Source organism: Neopsephotus bourkii, unplaced genomic scaffold (genome assembly GCF_033783945.1).
Source record: "Neopsephotus bourkii isolate Nb327-2 ecotype Australia unplaced genomic scaffold, CSIRO-AGI_Nbou_v1 NB_1572, whole genome shotgun sequence".
Taxonomy (NCBI): Eukaryota; Metazoa; Chordata; class Aves; order Psittaciformes; family Psittacidae; genus Neopsephotus; species Neopsephotus bourkii.
Genome location: NW_026902048.1, coordinates 4,045,703 through 4,064,258, shown reverse-complemented (window position 1 = coordinate 4,064,258; position 18,556 = coordinate 4,045,703). Strand labels below are relative to the sequence as shown.

Here is an 18,556-nt window from a genome sequence, read left to right as displayed (position 1 = left end):
TCGCCCGTGGGGCCGCGCCGCCGGCGGCCGCGGAGGGGCCAGATGGATGGATGGAGGAGGAAGAGGCGGGGGGGGGGGGTGGTGAAGTGCGGGGCGAGAGGGGAGGAGATGGGGGGCGCGGATCGCTGCGCGGCCGCGGAGGTGACGCGTGGGAAAGTCCGCGGCAGGGTCCGATGAGCTCAGCCAACATGGCGGCCCCGGCGCGGCTCGCTTGCTCCGCGGGGCCGGGGATAAGACGGGGGACCTGGCGGTCCCTCCCCGACTAGTGCGTACCGGTGCGGTGCCCGAGCGACCGGGCTTGGCGGCGGGGAGAGCTGCGGGGCGGCCGCGGCTTCCCCCAGAGTCCGCGTCCCTCCGCAGGTCCCTGACCTGGGGAAGCACCTCCCGGGGCGAGCGCGGCTCCACGGCCGCTGAAGCGGAGTCAGATCCACCCCCCCGAGGGGATCAGGTTTAGGGTTTGCGCCCGCAGGGACAGCGGAATCCTTGGGAAGGTGCCTCAAAAAGAGGGGGAAAAGAGAGAGGGTAGGAGAAGGGAAGGAGAAAAAGGGATGTTTCGAGGCGCTCCGCAGCCGCAGGCGCTGATAACGAGCGGGATGTAGCAATGGAGATGGGTTTATTTTTATTTTTCTCTCTCGTCTTCTTTTTTTTTTTTCTTTTTTTTTTTTTTTTTTTTAATTAAAACTTTAGTGGGTCCTGGGGATCGCGCTTGCTTTGCTTTGCTTTGTAGAATGGAAAGAGATACACGGAGAAATGCAGGCCTTGTCAGGATTTATTGAAGTTGGGTTTAAAAAACGTGCTTCAGATGATTTTTCCCATTTTCTCAGATTTCAAAGGCTCCCCGCAGTGCGGCTGCCTAATTAATGGTGAAATTCAACTAAATCTAATTATGCAGTAATTTTAAAGCAGTTAGTCCTGGGCGCTGCTTTGTAATAGGAACCCAGTTTTTAAAGTTTGCTTAATGTGTTGGTTTAGGGAGCTGGGGAGGAGAGGGGTGTAAGAGACAGAGCTCTGGGGTTATTTTTTCCCCTCTCCCCCTTTATTTTTTCCTTTTGTAAAGAAAAGAAATGTAAAATATAACCCCAAAACAGCCCGCGACAGGCAAGGGGAGAGGCTGTGCTATCCCTCGTATGTGATACGGGTATTGAGTGAGAATAACCAGCGAAAGTGTAAATAACACAGTAGTTAATAGGGACCATAAAGGTATTCCTGGCCTGTGGATTTCCAAGTGCCAAGCTCTTTTAGAGAGGATCTCGAATCCTGCTGTAATAAAGGGGCAACGGAGACACACAGCGTCTCTTCTTGGGAAATAGAAACCAGATTTCTGCTATTGAACAGCTATTGTCATTAAGAGGAGAGGCTTGTGCTCGCGAAGTTATAAATCTTATCACCCTTTTGATAACACAGTTGTAATCAGTTAGCATCGCATTCAAACCCAATTGTAAAACTGCCTAATTTAATATGTCATACATGTCATTAAAACTTTATTTTTCCCCCTTCTCTGTTTTTTCCCCTCCTCTCTCTTCCCCCCCTCCCTCCTTCCCTCCTTCCCCCCCCCCCCCCAAGTAAAATGTCAACAGATCTGGCGTGGTAACGTGCAGCAGGGAGAGCTGGGCTGGCAGGGCTGGGCTGAGGAGGGCTCCCCTTCTTCCCATCTAGGTAATCGGAAGCGTTTATATCATATTAGGAGAAGTTTATGGCGGGAAAGTATAATAATAATAAAAATAGAGGGGGGGTGGGAGGCAAAGGGGAGGAAAATGAAATCCTTCTCCTTCCTTCACAATTGCAATTTCTCAATGAAGTTCTTTGAAAGAAACTTGTCTTATGATTAGCTAAGCAAACACATCTGCTTTCCTAGTTTGGGCTTAGCTAATTATCAAAACAAAGGGGCCGTTTCTTCTTCTACCTTGCTGGAAAGAAGATGTTATTTCAGGAGTCCTGTCCCTCCTCCTCCTCCCCCCATCCCCACACACAGATCCTATCCCAGCCCTTCCCAGCGAAGGAAGCACCACGCTACTTTTATTGGGATTACCGATGGGGAAATGAGTTTGCGCACTCCTCTTCCTAACGTTAAGCTTTATCATTACCTTCCTTGGAACAATATTTTTCCAAGCGAATGTCCCTGCGGCAGGGCGGAGGGTGGAGGTGGGGTGGGAAGGGGAAGGGAGGAGGGGGAAGGTGGTTTTGAATTGCGGACCAACTTCGCAGCTATTTGAATCAAGGCTGCACCCGGTTGATTTTAGTTGACAGAGCGTGTGTTGAAGCTGAACTCTATAATTTGCACTTCTGTTCTTTTATTAGAGTTGGACAACGAACTAATGAGCTTTCCCCCATCACAGTGTCACTTGTATTTATTTTCTTTCGGAAACTTTTAGATAGAAGGAGTGTTCTTGAGAAAGGGCAGAGGTGGTGATGGGGGGGGAGAAGGTTTCGCGTGGTATTTCTTATTTATTTATTTATTATCATTTTCCTGGAGGTGCGGGGATCAACGCTGTGTCTGTGTGGATGAGTGCGTGTGTCCCTGTCCCCCCGTGAAAGGCGACCCACGGGGGTATTAGAGGAGGATAAGCTCCGAGGTAGATGTGAAATCCGGGAGATGATGTGAAATCCTTGGCATGACTGGGATGGTGGGAAGATAACGCGGAGGCGAGCCTCGCAAGACACCAGAGGAAGAAAAAATAGAAATAAATATATATATACATATATATATAAATCATTGCTGTTACGGCGGAGGCTTCCGCGCTGTGGTGCGGAGTGAAGGGTGATGAGCGGTGTTAACCCGAATTTGCTCAGATCTCTGCAGGAGCGGGTTAACTTTATAAAAGCAAGAGGTGGCTTTAAACACGTACCTGAGAGACAGCGGAAGAAGGGATTTTTATTTGTTTAAAAAAAAATAGGAGGGTTATAAAAGTATATATAATAATAAAAGAAAATAGAAGGATGAAAAGCCCCAAAGAAGGATTCCCAGACCCAAGGAGCAAGGGGAAATGTTTGTCACTACGTGCCCACCAAGGCATGAAAGTGCGCACATTGCTTGGAGCCTGCTCCATCCCTGTGAGTCTTGAGATATTTTGAATTTTGATTCCAGTGTGTTTGCTTTGAACTGGGCCTTTCGGTTTATTAAGGCAGGAAGAGGAACTCAGCAATCCTCTTTGAAACACGCTTGGTTTAACTATTTTACACAAGTTTGCCCAGGTCCCTGGAGATTCTCCAGTTGAAGAACATTGAAATTAGAGTTAAAAGCTGGCGAGGGAGGGGGGTAAGGGGGTGGAGGGTGAGTGTGAAAGAGGGCGATGAATCTATTGTAAATGCTCTCCTGTATCCTTATGTGTTGGTGAGCGATCAGAAATACGCGTCGCCTTGTTCCAGCCGCATCTGCGTGTGCGCGGGTGTGTGTCGCACACTCTATATGTAGACACGTACAAGCATCTATAGGCCACGATTAATATTCTGAGAAACGCAGGAGAAAAAGCTGCTATTTGCCGGCCATACGGAAAGGCGCACGCTGACTGTTCCCCAGCAGCTTTCCTTCTAAACTTTGCCTTTTCTTTTGTTTTCTTTATTCTTTCTTTTTTTCTTCCCCTTCTTGTAAATAGCTGTTAAAGTGTGTCTTTATGTTCTGTCTATAACTAGGATGTAATCAGGCGCCCCATGTCTCTCTCTGAAAGCATTTAATAAATGTCTATTAAAGCGCTACAAATGTAAGATAAATTTAGTGGCGCTGCTGTCTCCCTGTATCCAAACGGTAATGATGGATTTATCAACAGGGATTCGCCTTCAGCGCGGTGAGGGAGATTTACTCAACAAATAAGTCGGAAAAGCACCCACCCAAATACAATCATTTATACGGAAACTGACTTCTTTACAGCATCACAGATTCGAGGGAACACACCGCTTATTGCCTTTTTTCTCTCTTTTTTTTTTTCCCTTTTTTTATTTTTTTTCTCCCCGTCCTCCTTTTATTTCCCCCTTTTAAACACAATCACTGGATCTGGGATCGTGTGTCTGTCTCTGTTTTTGGAGTGTTTGCCTGCTTATTGCTAGTGGAAGCTCCCAGCCTCGATCAAACCCGAATCAATGCCTAATTTCTCAGCATCCCCCTCTCTCTTCCTCTCCACCCCCCACCCCCCCTTCCCTTCACTTATTTCTTTGCCTTCAGCCCTCAAAATGTCGACGATATGTGTGTTCGGTATCAAAACTGACCGAGTTTCGGAGTCCAAGATGAATGATGAAAGGGGAGAAATTGTTCCCGAATTGTCTGTGTCGCTTTGCGAGCGGCTCTCGGGACCCCACCGCCCCGGAGAGATGCTGCCTACCTCTGCTGAAATTTCCCTCTCCTTTTTCTTAGCCCTTACTTTGAACCCTACCCGTTAGCCTGTATGCGAATAAAAGGAATGAACTGAGAAAGAAACACCATTCATTGTTGAATTCAAGCACTGTAAAAAAAAAAAAGAGAATTACTGAAATGCAGCCACACACAGCCCTCAAGATGATTTCCCTTTCCTAGAAAGTAGCTCCTAACCTCAGATTTCCCCCCCTCTTTCCTGGTGTTATCCCCCCCCCCCCCGCCCCCCCCCATTTGACCACATCTTTCTTCGATTCGGCTTGGGAAAAAAAAAGGGGGAAAGAAATGCATGTGCTGATTTGATGGAGTCCTTTAAACAACGGGCATGCGAGAGCTGTATTCATCCTGAAACATTAACCCTATTTTCTGAATTTCCTTCCTTTCAACTAGCTGTTCGTACTTTACTGTCCTGGATCCCCGATTTAAACATCCGCATTTCCAGGAGGTTGTTAGATACATCTGTATTCTAATTTAATTTCATTTAATTTCGGTATTGTACTTAAAATAACAATAAATAAACCCGAGAACTTGTATTTTCCTTTGCAGAGAGTTTTTTTTTATTTATTCTTCTCTAGAAATTTCATTGAGATGTCTCTGTACTTTGTTTGTCAGTTATCTTTGTTCCTTTTAAATAAAGGGCTTTTAAATGGACTTATTGCTCCCAGCGTGGGTTCTTCTCTCTAAATGTTAGAAAATTGTGCCATCTACCCGCTATTCTAAGTACTGTCACACTCAGAGACCTCCAAGGACCTTCCAGCCCCAACTTCAATACAACTGTGTCAAAGGGTGCCTAGTAGCGAGAGGAGAAAGGTTTGCGTGGATTTTACAGATTTCCAGCCTGAATCGCTCTCTGAAGCGCCAAAATGATCTGCAAAGATGCAGTTTGGCTTCCTTTGATGCCTGGTTCCCCGGCCACAGCCCCAGCCTTTGCAGGAACTAATGAAGCCTCCCTGCCTCAGCTCCATTGCACTTTCTCTCCTGTGCATACTTTTCCTGCTAATTTTAGCCACGAAAAGTGTGGGTGTGCAGGGAAAGGGGGGAGGAGGGAGGCACTGAGTCTTCTGTCGTATGTTTTTTTTAAGAGAAATAGTCAGATATTTATAGCCATGGCATCTAACGATGAAAATATATTGTTGTTAATTGAGGGGAGGGGGGGAAGGTTCCCTTTTTGAGGTTGGATCTGGCTGATTAGCGAGGGATGCTGCTGGCTGGGTTTCCAAGTGAGGGATGTGGAAAACAGAAATGTATATAAACTTTACAGGCCTTTTTATCTCCACCCGAATACTTTGCACAGTAACCCAGTTCTATGCTCTTAGCTGGACTTGGACGTCAGTGGTCAAGTTTAAAACAAGATTTCGAAACCTTTCTTGTTGGTGGGTTAGTAGAAATAGGTGGGAGGGTGTCTTTATTTTATAGATCATTTTCCTCCTTCTTTTTCTTTTATCCCTAAAAAACCTAAAATCCGAAATGCCTTCTAAATCACTTAAAACAGATTAACAGTTTCCAAGTTTATGGTGTAGTTACATGTCTTCGGAATTATTTTTGCACCCCTTAGGAGTATGAGGAGAGAATTGAGAGTGTCGGCTGAGTATTTATGGGTGGGGGGGGAAAGAACAGTGCTATGCTTTATGACTTTTATGACTTGTTTCACACTGTTCGAGAAATGGAGTTTTAAGCAACATACAATTAAAACTATATTACTCTTTGGATAAATTCCAAGAAACTCCAGAATCAATTAGTTTAGATCCTTGGATACTTGTTGCAAAAAATATATATATCTATAATATCAACGTGTAAGAACGGCCAGCCAAGGACAGCACTGCTCCAGATGTAATTTTTAAGTCCCTGCTATATAGACTAGACAGGCTGCACAGACTTGCTTCTCCAATTTCCCATTCTGCATTTATTCCTGTCAGAACATCCAAGGCACCATATTTTTCTTTCCTTTTTGCCACCGTCCGTTCCCTTTCGGGCTTTTGGGGCAGCTTCGCGACTTGATATTTTTCTATTTATTAATTCACCCCCTTCCCCCCCTCCCCCCCTTTGATTCTTCCCAGTGTCCTTTTAACCATTCCGGTGATTCCTTCCATTTGTCAGGTACTAGGTTTAAAACTTCAACCTTCGCTACCCACAAACTACAGCCCCGCAGCCACTCTTAATTCCCGGGTTTAAAGATAATCCTAATTTTGAAAGCGGCTTCACCAGCCACTCTTTTCCCTTGATCACAAACAGTTTGGTCATCTGAAATGCGATCTTTTTCCCCTCCCCATTTATTTGCCTCCCTTGTCCCAGAACCTTTTTCACAGCACATTTCTCAGGGGTGCGTTTCGCTGTGGGACTGGCTGTGGCTCAGCTCAGGGCATCCCAAATAATTCCACCCCCCTCCCTGTCTTCCTTCGGAGATCATTGTTTGTCCCTATTCTTTGCAACGTTTATTTTGCCGGACAAGAAAGTCGTCCCCGTTGCAGATGTCACGGAGTCCACCCTCAGGTTTTCTTTCCTACATAATCTAATCTCAGCCAACAAGTTTCTGTTTTAACTCCTGCAACATTACTAATTAACGACCCCTGGAAATTAAGTGTCCAGTGACCTAAAATTTCATCCTCTCGGCTGTCAGATAATAATAATAATAATAATCTGGGAGAAGCATATGTGAAATATCTTGCGGGAAAAGCCTTAAAAGAGACATTTGACATCCACACTAGTTTTATATCGATGCTGACTGAGGCTCAAAGGAGAAGGGAGAGGAAGGGCAGCCATCCAGCAAAGTTTGCTGGACTTTATTCAGCTCAAACTCGATCTTTCCCTCCCTGAAGCCAGCGGCGGACTTGTACAATAGGAGGCAGGTCAGAGCACATCACACTGCCCATATTGTCTCCTGGAACATGGGGAGAGCCCTGCCACCTTCTTCAGCTGTCTTTGGAAGCAAAATAATAATTTTTATTATGCTCCACGCCTGATAGACACCCCCTTCCCTCTCGTATTTTGTATTTCCTATTCCCTTTATAGGAGGATGATTCATTTTGCACTGTCGCTATTTCCAATTTTGTGGGTTTACTAATGTCTTACTTAAAAAAAACCCTCACACTGTTCCTACCCAAAGGGCTCATTAGCCCTCACTGGCTGCTTTTAAGACAGCAGCTCGCTCTCCTCCAGCTGAATTTGTCCAACCCCTTCATCTTCTCATGTTTTATTTCGAGGTTTCACTAAAAGCATCCCATCCCGGAGAGGTTGGCTTCGTCCCTCCGGCCCCCCTGGCCTGCTGCTTTCCCCCCCCACCATCGGTCCAAGCCAGGCTGCTGGAAGCCGGCAGCCCCTAGGAACCGGCTGGACTGCCCCCGCGCATCCCCTGCCCTGGCCCCGCAGCCTTTCCGGGGCAGCCCCTGCCGGAGCCCCGCGTCGCGGAGCCCGGGAACATCTCCCGTTCCTATCCGTCACACGCTCTGGCGAGAGCATCAGTGCTGTTATTATTGTTGTTCTTGCTCTTTTTCCTAAAAGAGATATTCAAACGGGTCCCCGTTTGCCCTCGCCACCTGTGCGTTTCGGAGCGATTATCTCACATCTTCTCCCACCGAAGTACGCGATACCCTAGCCCGGGCCAGGCACTGATCTCCCGGCGATGTAGCAAACGGCCGGGTTAATTTTCCCTCATTACCATTTGCATAGCCCAGGCTCCACACGCAGGACTGAGCCCCGGCTGCTGCCGGGTGTGTGCGGCTCCGGGCGGGCCCACGGCCACGCACATGGACACACAGACACACGGACGCGCACATTCGGACACCCCGAATCCTTGCACCCTACTTCCAGCACCCCTAGGAGCTTGGGGTGCGTTCAGTGCCTTTCTCTCCCGTGTCACCTTGCTTGACCCCCTTCTCTTTGTATAGATTTGGGGGTTTCTTTGTGTTTTATTATTTTTTGAGCGTTGTTCTGCCCGCTATAAATTAGAAGGATTTTTTTTTCTTTGCTCACGCCGTTCACTTCTTAATCTTTTTTTTCTTTTTTTTTTTTTTTTTTTTCCTTGAGCCTTTTCATTCACCGGTTGCAAAAGAAAAGGGGGTTGGTCAACACCAAAATGGCAAAGTTCAGCTTGGGGGAAAAGAGAAAAAAAAAAGAGGAAAAAAAAAGAAAGAAAAAGAAAAAAACCTCCAGCTACCTACAAAGGGGCTCAGGGCTTTGTAATGGCAGAAAGAAACAAAAATGAAAAGAAAATTGCAGTTGAGGCTAAAGTGTGAGAGTGTGTTTGTGTGTATGTATATCTGTGTGTATTTTTAAAGGTTTCTTTGAACTGCCTTTGTGCTGACTAGGCAAAGCTCCTTGCCAATGCTAGTCACGGTTTAAGGAACTTTGAGTTAACCTCTTATATCGAATGAATCTTTTCATTTGGAAACCAATAAATCTCAATCTCTAGCCACCTTTTGTAGAACAGGCTGGGGCTTACCAAGGCAAGGCTGAAGCTTATAATAAAGAAGAGATAAAGTTTGCCAAAGTTTGGTGTTGGGTTGTTTGAGGGTTTGTTGTTGTTGTTTTTTTTGGCTTTGGGTTTTGTTGGTTTTTTTTTTTTTTTTTTTTTTTTCCTTCTTCCCCTTCTTCTGTTGTAAATAAAAGTTTTGGAGATGGCAGCATTTGGAAGCAATCCGGAGAAGGACTCGGATCTATGCATTGTTTCACAGTAAGCCTATTTACTTAAATAGAGTCTTCAGGGATTCAAACACGAAAATGATTTATAGTTTTCCAACAAGTCATTATTTTGGTCAGTTGTTGAGGGTGGGGTTGGGGAAGAGGAGGGGGGTCCATGCAGTCTGATAATCAATGTGTGCCTCTGGAAAGTGAAAAGGGAGGGGTAGAGAGGGGAGGGTTCTGCAGATAAGTAGGGTTAACACTATAAACATTGCAGACAATTGAGTTTTCCCATCTGAGTGGGACTTGGGGAGAAAAGGGGTCTTCACATTTATCAGGAATTGCGGGGCGGGGGGGTGGTGGTGAATGAGAGGGCGGTGGAAGAAAATACATTTCTCGAATCAGTTTGGAGTCACTCCTTTGGTTTCTGACTTGCACTTTTGCATATTGGGTATTCTTTCTTTGAAGTACTTTGAAATCCAGCGTTGTGTCTAATCTTTGGATGGGTGATGTGACCACAAGAATCGATGTTTTGATTTATTTTTTCAGGACTTATCTCCTGTCTAGTCTCCCTCGCTCGCCCTCTCTCTGATTATGCCATATTTATACGTGTGTATACATTATATACATATTATACGTATAATGCCCCCGTAGACATAAAAAAATCATTTGCAGCTTCCCTTCCAAGGAGGCGCAGTTTACTTCTCAACCCCTCTCTTTATCCTGTTTTATTTCAAGACGCTGTCTTCTTGCCGTCTCCAAATTGTTCCCATCCAGGAGTTATTAATTACTCTTACAAGGCGGGAGATTCTTAACTAATAACAAAGTTGTAAATTACCACCTTCCCTCAAATATTTCTCATTTGTCAACCCTGATTGATTTGATTAATATTCCACCGGCTGAGATCATTTCAAGTTGCACTATGTAATCAGCAGAGCTTCTGTTTTCGGAGAAGGTTTCTTTCTAACCCTTAAGCTGAAGTGTATTTTGCATTGGCTCCAGAGGAGGTAAACGTGGACCTATGGCTTAAAGGACTTTAAGGAACAGGGGCTTAATACGGTGTCGGGAAATAAAAGGAACTAAGCGTGTCTGTTTGGTTAAAAAAAAAAAAAAAAAAGGAAAAGAAAAAAAAAAAGAAAGAAAAGGAAAAACAAGGAAAGAAAATCAGAAAGGAAAAAGAAACGAATGATATAAACCCTTGCATAAGCTTGGAGGAAAACCCGGGTTTCAGCTCTGCCTGAACTCTCCCACAGTCCCTTCTTGCCTGACATCCAGACTGTCACATCGCCCGGAATAAACACCCAGCACCTCGATTTATGCTTTGCTTGTGGCCTCAGACACACCGAAATAATAATAATAGCGCGTAAATTACACTCACCTTCCCCCTCCCCCCTTGAAATGGTAGACAATAAACTTGGCTTCAGCCCCTCTCCCTCCACCGCCACTGGGTTTCTGGTTCAAAACCCATCATATTGGCTTAATTACGGGACTGTAAATAACAGTAAATCCTCTGCTTTTAAGGAAAAAAAAATTAAAGAGAGTCATCTGGGTGAGCTTCCTGCTCAGTGCCAGAGCGGAACCTAAGTGCACCGCTGCGCAGCCGCGTAGCCCGCGCCTACCGACATGTATGTGGGCTATAAGGTGGAAATCATAGTGTATGTATATATACATGCATATGTGTGTGCATATATATATATATATATATACACCCTGCCAGCTCGGGCACCCGACCCCTGCTGCTCCCCTCGCAAACCATCCCCAGCCGCTCCCTCCGCCACCACTCGAGTTTTAATCTTAATTATATTAAGTGGAGTAGCGGGCTTGCCATGGGATTGAACATGATGCATGACGGCTGCCCCTTAACCGATCGATTGCGAATATCGCCTTTCTCCTCTATATCGATATTCGCAATACACCTTATCTGCGGCCGGGGAAGGGGGGGGGGGGGGGGGAAGCGCTGGAGCTGGTGAGGTGTTTATTGTTATTGTTATTATTATATTTTATTGTGGAAATGTAAAAATGAGAGACCAGAGTGAAATAACATTCCGCCCAGTCACCTGCAATTCAATATGCACACAAGAGACGCCGATGTATATGAGACGATTTTAATTATGATTAGAAGACACACTCTGAGCAAGAAAAGAGATTTGGAGGGAGGGGAGGGAGGGGAGTTGGAGGAGCATTAATGAAATCTTTCCCCGCGATACTAAAAGAAACAAGTGGTTGATACAACGGAGGGGATTTGTCACCCAGCTCCAAAGGGGGGTGGGTGATCGGATCGGAGCATCAGTCTTCCCCCCCACACACATCTTTTGAAGCACATGATATGCCATGATGTCTGTCTGACAGGCAGAGCCTCACACCACGCCTTTGCCGGGCTCATCCACGCCGGTGGTACCGGTGCAGCCATCACCCCGTCCCCGCTTCACCCCCCCCCCGCGTCTCCCTGCTCCCGGGCGCGGAGCGGCGGCGGCGGCAGCTCCGAGTAGCGCCGGGCTTGGGCCTGTAGCAGATTGTATTTGTGCACATGAAACCTTTTGTCTCGGGCGTAGATCGCCGGCCTTTTCAAACGCGGCCCAGAAACAGTTCAGGGTCACTGGCAATTTCCAGCCCCGCACGCAGGAGCTGGGGAGCGGAAGGGGGGGACAACAACATAGGCGAAAGGTGGCCCTTGGCCAGCGGTCACTTTTGGAGGTGGTGGAGGTGCGGGGCGGCTCAGGGAGGAGCTCGGGCAGGACCCCCCCTTCCCCCGGGTCTGCAGCCCGCATAACCCCCTCGCCGCTGCTGGGCAATAGAGGCTATTTTTCTCAGGATGTGACTTCCAAGTAGCATTATCTGTAGGAGTGTGAATCTGTTCTCGTTATGTTTGTCCTCTTCGGTATTTCTACAGGCTCTTCTTTCCCTCCCCCCTCCTTTCTTCCTCCCCCCCCCCCCCTTTTGGGTATTTTTTTTTTTCGGTATAAATTAACTCCGACTGAAACCACCAGATTGTTCCGAGGAGACTACCTCCCTAATGACTTCATCTCCAAAAGTTGACTGACACTCTAGCGAACTGCCAACACCTGTTTCCCAGCACCCAGACTCCAGAACCCACCAGACCTCGTAAATTTAGCTTCTCCCTCCTTTCCTCCCCCTCCTTCTCCCTTAATAGATGACGTGAATATCTAAAGGGAAAGGGGGAGGGGGAGATGGAACTAGGTCACATTTGAAAGTTTTTTATTTTTCATCTCTTCTAAGCGAAATCTGGAGATAAAAGGGCCGGACACCTCCTGCCTCTGCCCGTGCCTGCGGGGTGCCCTGGGCCGGTGGCAGCCCAGGGGTCGGGCTCAAGGTTAGGGTCTGTCCGCTGGTCTTGCATGGGCAGGCTTAGGTACAAAGCTCAGCCCTGACAGGCAGGTCTCCGGGGCTGTAACCACGACCCCAAACCTTTTCCTTCCCCCGGTGTCTTTTCCCGAGGATGTTCGAGATCTCGGCCTCTATCGTCCCTCCCGCTCCAGGGTCCTAGGGGCCTTCGGCACCCCATGGCGCCTCCCCAGCCTCGCTGCAGCGATGGTGCCAGGCCGGGCCTGGGGACACGGATGGGAACGGGCAGAGGCAGCGCTGGGGGGGGGGGAGAGGGGGCAGCCCTGGGATGGGAGGAGGATGAGGATGGCAGCGGGGGTCTCACCCAGAGCCTGCGGGGGGGATGTACGCAGCTCCAGTCTGTGGGGATAGGGGCAGAGAAGGTCGCAATGCCCGGTTTCCCCGTTCGGCACTGCTCGGCACCCCGCGACCCACATCACTCCCCGCACGAGTTTCGGAGGTTCGCTTTCGGGATGAAAAAAAAGAAAACGAGAGCAAAGTGCCTTGTCAAAGGGACAAAATCGTTTCCAGCTGCGGCCTCAGCCTTGCCGGAGAGCCCGCTCAGAGAACGGGCCTGGCCGGGCGCCTGGAGGTCGGCCAGGAACGGGCACCCGCAGCCTCGCTCTGCTCCAGGGCGGCCGCCCCCGGGGCCGGGGCTGATCCAGATCCCCGTTATCTCCCCTTACTCATCATACAGAGGGCTCTGTCCCCTCCTTTGGCTTTATATCCCTCTTCCCCAAGCTCCCACTCTGCCTTGGGGAGCCTTCGTGGCCGGGCCTAGAGCCCAGCTCAGGAGTAGGGCGACGAAAGCCCCGCAGTGCCCTGCAGCATCTCGGCGGGATGATCCTTGATCCCTGCATCATCTCCCCTTCCCATCTCCCTCCCCATCGCTGCAGGGGGGCTGCACACCCGGGAGGAAGCAGCCCGCTGCCGGGAGCACGCAGGGTGCGGGTTCTGTGTGTCCTGGGGAGAGATTCAGGGGGCTCTGGGTTAAGGTGACTTTGCAGCCGTCTCCATCCTGAGTGGAAAGCCCCGGCTCTTGGAGGATCTAATTCCCCCTCCCTTTCATATAAAGTTGGAAGTTGTCTTCTCTAGAAAAGAACCTCCTAGAAATTAATAGGCTGCAAACATAATTAACAGGTGGAATATGCAAAACGTTTGCGGTGTTTAAAAGGCTCATGGCAGATCCGCGTGTGTGTGCGAGATACCGAGATGTTGCAAGTGCTGGATATTAATGGGCAGGTTTTACGTATCCTAAAAAAAAAAAAAAAAAAAAAAAAAAAGAAACAAGAAAAGAAACCAGGTTTTCTTTCTTTCACTCCTCGCTCTCCCTCTCTCTAATCCAGGAATCATTAGCAACCCCCTCTGGCTACATGTTTTGCATCAGTGAAACATTATGACATAGTTGTAATACAAACTCCGCTGACTTGCTCTGCATCTTGTGGTAGGAAGTGCAATAGCAATAAAAGCATTAGGAAAAAAAAAGAAAAAAAAAGAAAAAGAGAAAAAAGACCCCGAGCATGAAGTTGTCTACCTGAAATACCCCCTTTTTAACCCCCAAAAACCGGGGAAGGGGGGGAAAGGAGTCGGACGGGCAAGGGGGAAATGAGGCAACTTCTTAGCGGGATGCGCTGCCCGCACAGGGGGAATTTCTTAGCGATCTTTTCTCCTTCCTGCCTTTCCCCCCTTTTTTCTTTCCCCCTAATTCGGAGTATTTGTCATATTTTCTGGGTGTTGCTGCATCCCCCTGCGCTGCCCTTCGCACCCCGGCTCTTTACAATCCCGGACCGGGGACATTATCTCCCTGTAATATTAATTGTCCAAAGCAGCTTTTGCTCAATTATCTCCCTTCCACCTGTCGCAGCTGTTGGGTTATATTGTTCCCGGTAGAAATTCTCGCCGGAATTAAAAAATAGAGCGATTTTTCTCCTCTTTTTTTGCTTCCTTTGAACGAATCCAATCGCGGTACCGCCGGCCGGGGGCCCGCACCTCTCTATTTTCTCCATTACGCATTAACTAATATTCGCTACTTTCTGGTAAAGTCAAATGGCTCTTAATAGCTCTTTATATTCTCGGAATAACATGTGGATGCTCTTAATCAATACTTAATAGCACAGTTCATGCTAAACAACTGCCGTGTGCGCTGGTGGGCAATTCTCTGTAAGCAGGAGGGCTAGGAGGAACCGGGGGGTGTTTGTCCTCCCTTGTCACCCAAAGCCAGCTCTGCGAGATGGGGACTTGCCTCCCCATGGCCCCTTCCCTCCCTGCCCATGCCCCTGCTCCCTCTTCAGAGGGAGCAGAAGGAAGGAACCCCCACAAAACCCAATCCCCAAGCAGAGGTCCGCGGGGTGCTTAGGAATAGGCTGTGACACTGCTGTCCCCATGGTGAGCCTGGGGGGCTCGCTTTCTTTTTATTTCATTTATATTTTTAACAATAATTTCCCCAAAGAGTCCTCCAAGTGCTAAAACTGTTCCAAGACTTCTCCTTCTTCTTCTCCTTTACATTTATTTATTCATTTCTTATTGCTCCCTTAAGAGATGCGGGAATTTCGGTCTATATCAGCTAAGGCTGGTGGGCTTTTTTCACCATTTACGTTTGTTATTTTTTTCCTAGGGAAAACCAAGCTATTAAAACATTTCAAAGCATCCCGAGAAATTCCATAGTTGTACGTGCTAGATGTAGTTATAGAAATGACTCTGCCTTCCACATCCCATTTTGTACATCTAAAATAAAGTAGTTAAATACCTTTATTTTAATTTAATTTCATTTTATTTTTGTGCGGAAATTCTGCCAGGAGCTCCCACAGCCGGGAAGTGATTCCTATTTTCCTGATTTTAACTGAATGAACATCTCAGCAGCAATTATTGGTGCTACAGGATGCTCCTGGGGTCAGTCTCCCTGAAGGGTTAGGCACCACCGTCAAAAAAGCCGGGAAAGAAATAAAAGCAAAGCTTTTACAGGGAAGGCGAGGAAAACTCCCCGTTATTTGTTTACAGCTTCCCTGAAACCCCGCGGCTTGTGTTACCCGGTGAAGCTGAAACCACCCGGTGCCTGCCCGAACACCCTCCGCCCCCAGCGCGGCCTCGGCGCGGTCGGTCCCGCAGGTGCGGGCGGCGGTTACGCGCCTGCAGTTACGCCCTGAGCAGCGAGGTGGCGGTAGGGAGCACGGCCCGGCGCGCCGGCGGCGCGGGGTTGGCTGCGCGGCGCGCCGCGGGTGCGCAGCGAGGAGCAACTACCACCAAATAAACATCACAGTCAAAACCATATATATATTATTAAACAAAGCCCGTCCAGACACAGCTATCTGCGCCCGGGACCCCCCCCACCTCCCCATTCCTGTGCTCATTAACCCAGCTTCCGCACCAGCGGACACTCCGTAATCAGTGCCCTCCCCATCTCGGCCCTACTCCCCCCTTGCTCAGCCGCGGACCAGCTCCCTCCCGGGACCCCGGCTCCGTTTTTACGGGGCCATTGTTGTTTTCAGCCATCACTCCCAGGGAAAGCAGAGGCAGGGGAACAACCCGTGTAGTTTATTGGGAGTAATCCCTCCTCCTCCCCAGCTTTGCCCCCCCCCCCGAAAGCGAACCGCTGGCGCTGCACTTGGGTGGCGAGTTCGTTAATAAACTCCCGTTATTGGCAATAGTTTGATAAAGGAAAACACCCTGAAGGCGCAGGCAGAAAAACTCCCACAAAGGTGAAAGCAGAGTGGCCGGGTTTTATTTTGCCAGGGAACTTCCTGAACGCTGGGATGAGAGTTGTCATTTCGGATTGTATTTGTGAGAGTTTTGGTTGCTTTCTTAACGACTCTAAAAAACTAATAATAACAATTAAAAAAGATCTTTTATAGGTCTCTATCCTTTCCCTACAACACCCTTAGCCTTCTCTGAAATGATCAGTTGGAGGGATGAAAATAAATAATGCCTTAACGGTGCATGAAAAATACATTAAATGGATCCGAGACACCTTTTCATTTTAAAATTACGATTTCATTTTTATTTCCCCCATATTTTAAGCAGCTGTAATAGGAATGCGAGATAAAAAGGGAGAAGAGAGTGATTTACTATTAACCCAGTGCTAACTTCCACCTCTCTAGGGGTGGGTAGTACATGTATGATCATACATGGTGCTATGGCAGGGTGTGTGCTACATCCCTGCCCTGGTCTTCTTCCGTCCCCTCTGCCACTTTCTCACCTTGCCTGTAACTTTTGGAGCCTGGTGTGTTGATTTTCTTTTCATTATTGTTTTTAATAGCCGCGTTAGGTGCACAGGTTCCCCGCACAGGTCAGGTCATTAGGAATGTTAACGTCGAGACAAAGAATTATAAACACGATCTCTAAGTCTCTCTCAATTCATTTCTTCAACCGTTTTATTCGGTTTAAGTGATGAAAAGTGACAGTTCTGAAATAGACAGCTTTTAAAAGTAATGAAGTCAGATGACGCTTTAACCTGTCGATTGCTATAAATCAACTTTGAAAAAGATGAATGAACAATATTATTTGCTGGCTTAACTAGGAGTTAATACAGTGTCGGGGCAGGAGCTGCAGGGAGCGGAGCCGGTGGTGGGTGCTGAGCCCTTCCCCGAGCCTGCAAAACCACTCTTAAAGCAGCAAATATTCCACCTTCTGCACAAAGCAGTGTCATTTTCATCCCTTTTATTATAGACCCTCGAAGGGGAAAAAGGGATATTTAAACGATCCCAAACATCCAGCTGGGAAAGTGAAGGCAACTGATATTTTCCCTTTTTAATTTACTTTGTTATTATTAATAATTTTTAATTTCAGAGGCCTTCTGAGCTAAGTTTCGCAGAGTTACCGGTTTTTAAGGCCAAACTGATCCGAGTGCTGAACCCACCACCTCTGCCAGGCAATGAAGGAACGTTCTTAAAATAAATATTGGCCGTTCCTTCTCTTTTACCTGATTTTTTTATTACCTGCGGGCTTAATAGGCACCGTGTGGGGAAGGGGGGAAATAAAAAGGAGAAAGAAAAGGCAAGAAATCAATCGGGAGCAATAACAGACGTAAAGGTCGATTATTTTCGAGGGAAAAAAAGACAATTTTCCCTGGCGAAGCTTCTCTCCTTCCAAGTCAAAGTGTGGGCAGGACTAAGCCGACCCCTTCCCGGGCTCGCCTGCAACCCGAAAAGTATTGCAAAGGAAGTAATTAAAGCTTCTTTCTAATGAATTATTATGACTGAATTAATGCCTGTGATTACATGTGTGGAGGGTTCACTCCCGCCGGCTCCCCCGGCGCCCGCCCCCTACCCAGGGCGCTCGGGACGGGACCGGGCCGGTACCGAGCGTTCGTCTTTGCTCCTGGAAAATAGAAACGCTTCCAGGGGTTTTCTTGCCTAAACATTTTTACTTTAGGTTGTAAAATGGTTTTAAACTAAGCTGTAAATAGCGAAGCGAACGGCGGGAGTCCCGTCTGTGATAGAGGGCCGGGAGAGATTTTTCTTATTGCTATTTTCCCCTGCTTTCTCTTTCCTGCAGACAGCATAAATCAAAGGGCTGCTCTTCGGTTCCCAGCACTATTAACTTCCCTCGATTTTCCCAGTCCTGCCTATTTTTCCCCCCAAGGTGGAGAGGGGCAGAGGTGCGATCGATGTTAGGGAAGTCTCGGCGCCCTCATAACCCCTCTAACCCGAGAAATGTAAGAGCAGAGCAGGGAGAGAGAAGCGTCTGCTTCACTCTAAAGGTGACCTTTGGGAAAGTTTCTGCACTTTCTCTTTTACCGCTCAAGGACTTTATTCGAAGTTTCTTGGCTGACTACGCTCTCTCCAAAGCTGGACTTCTCTCTTGCTCTCCTCAAGTCCTATTTAACCTAGAAAAAGACTGAGAAGCAATTTTTCTTCCTTTTTTTTTTTTTTTTTTTGCAAACGCAATTGATCCCTCTGCATGAAGCTCTTTATCTCTCGGAAAATTAATAACCTCTCTCTTTAGGGAAGAGCTTGAGAGTCAGTTGAAACACTTCAGTACCTGTTGCAAGTATCTGGGTGCACACTCCCTCACTAATTCCACCCAGTCTGAAGCGCTGCCTGCCCCCCATTCCATCCCCCTTCCGTGTGTATTTTCCAGGCGCTCCGGGGAGATTTTTCAGAGGTTTATTCGCACTGGAGATGCGGATACAGCGACAGGAGATCTATTATTACGGTAGGAGTTTATAGGGGCGACCCCGGCCCAGCTTCCCCTGAACGCTGCCCCGGGACCAACACCAACCCAGAGCTGCCCTCGCTTGGGGCTGGGGCGGGAGCGCGT

General features: G+C 47.8%; 1 long non-coding RNA gene across 1 annotated transcript in view; it reads left to right on the top strand.

Annotated features, from left to right (window-relative positions):
- Window positions 1-8,936: 8,936 nt before the first annotated feature.
- The window catches only part of LOC133221974 (uncharacterized), a 30,363-nt gene continuing 20,743 nt past the window's right edge, over window positions 8,937-18,556 (top strand). The window contains exon 1 of the long non-coding RNA XR_009728136.1: window positions 8,937-9,011. This is a non-coding gene — a long non-coding RNA (uncharacterized LOC133221974). The remainder of the gene's footprint in view (window positions 9,012-18,556) is intronic.